General features: G+C 43.3%; 1 protein-coding gene across 1 annotated transcript in view; it reads left to right on the top strand.

Moving 5' to 3' along the window:
* The window catches only part of LOC134457868 (galactose-1-phosphate uridylyltransferase-like), a 77,542-nt gene that overhangs the window by 15,346 nt on the left and 57,196 nt on the right, over window positions 1-5,000 (top strand). The gene's annotated exons all lie outside the window — the stretch shown is intronic.

Here is a 5,000-nt window from a genome sequence, read left to right as displayed (position 1 = left end):
TGTGATACTCCAAAGTGTCACACCATAGGACTTTTACCATCACACCATAGGACTTTTGAGTTAATTTAAAGCCATGTCGTTGCCAACTGAAATACAATTTCACCTTTAGTAAGATGCATTTGCATACATCAACATAAGAAAAAAAATATATATATATATATATACAGTATTGTCAAAATGTATTTTATGGCTGTCACACCAAAGGACTACAAAACTAATACATCTTGTGGTAGCAAAACGTAATTGATTGATTGAAGAACTCTGAGAGAAAAAAAACTGAAAATCCACCCTTGCAATTTGGGTACAGCTGGAGCTTCAACAATAGATAATTATCCACAGAATTACCCAAAAATGTGATGTCACACCACTGGATATTGTTTTCTGTGACAAAGTTTCATAAGTCCATACGGTCTCAGAAAAAACAGGAAAAAAATAAGCATTGCCACTTGCTAAAATAGACACCTTGAAAAACATGCCAGGGTTGTTCAGACAAATGACTGAGCCTTGATTATTTATTTAAAAATGTTTTAATATGAAGAACCAGGCTTGTGACAGTCACACCATAGGACAAATGTGACATTTGACTCAAAATTAAGTATACTTATTTAAACTCTGCATTTATTACAGATCACTTTTTCACAACATAGACACTAGTTTAATCATTTAAAGCATTGACAATTTTGAAAGCATTAATTTACTTAATTTTAAGAGCCTGTGACAGCAAAATGTACACGTCACATCATCTACCCGTATGTGTGAGCGTACATGCGTTCGTGTGTGCGTGCATGTGTGTGTGTGTGTGCGTGTTTGTGTGTGTGTGTGTGTGTGTGTGTGTGTGTGTGTGTGTGTGTGTGTGTGTGTGTGTGTGTGTGTGTGTGTATGTGTGTGTGTGTGTGCGTGCATGTGTGTGTGTGTGTGCGTGTTTGTGTGTGTTTCTTCTCTACTGTATGCCCTGTGTCTTTGTCTTGAGAGAGAGAAATCTTAATGGCAGTATGAGGACATATCGGTTTCTAGAGAGCTCAGAGGCAGAAAGAAAGCTTACTCAGCACGGCCCCATGTCATATACTTTCCACCATGACCACCCTAATCCCTTCAGGGTATTAAATATAATATTCCCTCCAATACCCCATTGGGTAAACCATGTACTATATCAAGCCTACAAGGATATTTCACGGCATATAACTTAAATGTATGTCATGAACCATGAAGACCTAGCTTTAGCCAGCAGGGATAGGACAGGACAGGACAGGACGGGAGGAGGGGAAGGTGAGAGCCAGGGCCGGATTAAGATGGCCTGGGGCCCCTAGGCTATAGTGTTGCTGTGGCCCCTCCCGGAAAGCACATTCCACATGGAGTTTGCATAGACAGTGTCATCATTTTGAGCAAGCACTCAATGATATAATTTCTACCAACTCTACTCAACACAACAGATGACCTTTTCAGTGATGTATCTTGTCATAATTCTTCAGTTTTTCACTTTTGACCTATTATGGGCCCAGGGGCGGAGTGGCCCACCTTTTCCTACCGGGAGAATTTTCCCCTTGGCGGCCCTCTTTTAAAAAAAAAACCAAAGCGAACAACATGGTTTCCTAACCAAAAAGACAAAAGCCACGAAATCTGCAGTCGTACTACATGTGAACATTAGTGTTGTCAAAATATCAACCTGAATTGGAGAATTTAGCCTATACCTTGATGAAATGCACAGCCAGTGGTGTAGTCTACGTAAAACGCAGGTATAGCCTACGCACCCATTTCGAAATTTCAGGGATTACAGTATACCCACTTAAAATTGATTGATCCATTATTTACAATTCGTCAGTGGCCTATGTTCCTATGGGAATTTAAAGGCCTAATTAAATTATTAATTAATTATTTACAATAGCACAAATATATACAGTACACATCAATTAATGCTCAAATATACAGTATACCTACTCCAAAAAGTAGACTACACCACTGGAGCCATCATCACAGTCCAAAGCATTCATAGGCCTACTAGGTTAGGCTACATCACGCTACTGTTCCATGCAAATGTGCGCTCCACTGTCATTTTGACAGTTTGAAATTGAAATATCGTTTAAGGAAGACAGGATGAGCATGGGCACAAAGTTTTGAGTGTGGGGATTTTTAGAAGAGTAGGCTTACAAAATATAGTATAGTAGCCTATAGCTTACAAAAAGTCTGTCTACATTGTGCAATAAACCCACCATGCAGCAAATAAGCCAAACCTAGCTACTTCAAAGCACAACCATAAGTCAACAAAATGTATAACCAAACGGCTACCTTAAAACGCTGTCTTCGTCGCAGCAAATGTCTTTGTTTCTTGCAATCACTCTACTTTAATCCACAGCTTAGCCTACACACCCAGCAATGGTCACATCAGAATCTTGTGTGGTAATTATTTTGTTGCATTTCTTCAGACATAGGCTACATCCTAAATGTACCACATATAAATATATGTATGATAATAATATTATTTCGACTATAAGGAGATATACTGGTAGGTCTAACAAATCAAAACAAAACTCATTGCTTCTGTTAGGTGCAGTTCTCTTCCTTACCACTTGGTGGAGTCTGTTCGTAACCCAATTCAATAACCACAGAGCAAGTGAATCTGGACTGGAAAGACTGTAAACTGTAACAGTCGTGTGGAAATCGGAAAATAAATCATAATTTATTAATATTTCCATCCTTTGGTAACCAATATACATATCACAGGTTCTTCAAATACTGAAAACGAAACTGTGTTACTAAGATCTTGTAAACTTCCGCGATCTACGGTGTATGAAAATTATCAGTAGAGAAGGGGTGTGGCCAATTTACTGTTTGACACCGTCAGTGAGGTATTGCTGTCTGGTATACGGTGTAAATACTGGCTAGTCAGCTGATACAAAATACAGGGAAGTGGAAATTGGGAAGTTGGCGCTTGAAAATCCATTTTCAAAACTTCAGGGCCGGTTAAGCACGCATAACAGTCGCATTATTACATTTCACGGCCGCGGCCCACCGGGACAAGTCCCCGATCTCCCGACGGCCACTCCGCGCCTGTATTCTGGGCCCGCCTGATAGGTGTGTGGCCCTAGGCTGCAGCCATATCTGGCCTGTACGTTAATCCGGCCCTTGTGTGAGTGAACATTACTATAACGCTCTCTGGTTGTGGACACTGGCTTCCTATCCAGCAGCTGTTACTGAGTGTCTGTCTCCTATTTTTATTTTATTTTATTTTATTTTATTTTATTGAAGCTTTAAAGTGTCACTCGGTGTGCGATTGCACTTGATGGATTCCTCCACAGTACTGCTACTGCCCCATGCCCCATTGGGAATCAAGCAGACCTAACCCACCCCACCCCGCCGAGGGGGCCCTCGGAATCGCAATCGGTAAAATCAATGTAGCGGGAGGGAGTTTTATACTTTAATTGCGGTTTGGCACCTCTCGGCCGTCATTTTCTTTTCCACCGCATAAGTTTGGCAGGAACAAAAGCGAGATTTTAAAAAAGGCAGATAATGAGAGAGAGAGAGAGAAAGACAGAGAGAAAGAAAGGCCGAGAGTGTTTGATTTAGTGAAAGGCGGTCACCTTCTGCTCTCCTCATTCTCCAGAACTTCATTAATTGAGCCCTTTTCCATCTGTGATGGGCTCCTCTTGCTTTCTTAGCTCGTTGATCCCTCCTGGAGATCACACGCTTGTGTGGAAACCTCCACCGCCTCCGTCATTCTCTATCTCTCCATTCTTTGGGTGCCCCCCCCCCCCTCTCTCTCTCTCTCTAACTCTCTCTCTCTCTCTCTCTCTCTCTCTCTCTCTCTCTCTCTCTCTCTCAGTTTCTTCACCAATCTCTTATGTTTCCACTCATTTTAGTGCCCATCCTTCCCTCCTCTCTCCATTCTTTGGGTGCCCTTCTCTGTCTCTCTCTCTCTCTCTCTCTCTCTCTCTCTCTCTCTCTCTCTCTCTCTCCCGCTCTCCTACCTTCTCCATTCTCTTATGTTTCCACTTGTTTGAGTGCCCATCCTTCTCCGCTCTCATTCTCTCGCCATTCTCTGTATTTCCATTGTCTTACTATAGCTCCTTCCCGCCCTCCTCACTCCTACCTCTAAACCATATCCTAGTTTGTCTTTCTCTTCGTTTAGTGCCCCCCATCCCTTCCCACTCCTGCCTCAAAGCTTATGTGTTTCTATTCGTTTTTAGTGTCCAATCCCCCTCCTCTTAACCCACTCATCCTCTGTCTTCTCCCTCATCAACCCTTTCCCTATTCTCTGTATTTCCATTGTTTTAGAACCCCTTCCCTCCTTCTCTGCCATCTCTCAATGTTCCCCTCTCTAAACTCTTCCGCCACCCTATTTCCTGCACAGTGACTCTATCTCTCTCTCTCTTTCATTCTCTCTCTCCTCCTCCTCCTCCTCCTCCTCCTCCTCCTCCTCCTCATCTCCCTCCTCTTCCTCATCTTCCTCATCCTCCTCCTCCTCTTTCTCATCCTCCTCCTCATCTTCCTTTTCCCCCTCCTCCTCCTGTTCCTCATCCTCCTTATGGCCCTTGTACACCAGGCGCTACTTACGCGACCCAGGTAGCTGGGGTGGTTGAAGAAGTTTCGCCATGAATTCGTTTTATTCGCTCTGGACGCTGCATTGACATGTTTGATTCAGCTTATCACATAACGGCTCTGTCTTGACAGCCTGGGACATTCCTCGATATGAACGTTCCAATTGGTTTTCGCCGAACCGCGTCATAGCAAATTCGCTTAAGATTAGCTTGAGTTTAATCGTCAAAATTTGCCCTGGTCGCTCCTGGCGAATTCGCTCTGGTAGCTTTATTCGCCTTCCCTCCATAGAGAAACAATGACTTCCGCCGCGCAGGTCGCTTAGTTCGCCTTCGATGTACACAGGGCTTTATCCTCCTCTTCCTCCTCCTCATCTTCCTCCTCTTCCTCCTCGTCCTCCTCCTCATCTTCCTCCTCTTCCGCCTCCTCATCTACCTCATCTTCCTCCTCGTCCTCATCTTCATCCTCCT

This window comes from Engraulis encrasicolus, chromosome 11, assembly GCF_034702125.1.
Source record: "Engraulis encrasicolus isolate BLACKSEA-1 chromosome 11, IST_EnEncr_1.0, whole genome shotgun sequence".
Classification (NCBI taxonomy): Eukaryota; Metazoa; Chordata; class Actinopteri; order Clupeiformes; family Engraulidae; genus Engraulis; species Engraulis encrasicolus.
The sequence above is the reverse complement of the archived record's forward strand: the minus strand, read 5'-3'. Positions and strand labels throughout refer to the sequence as shown.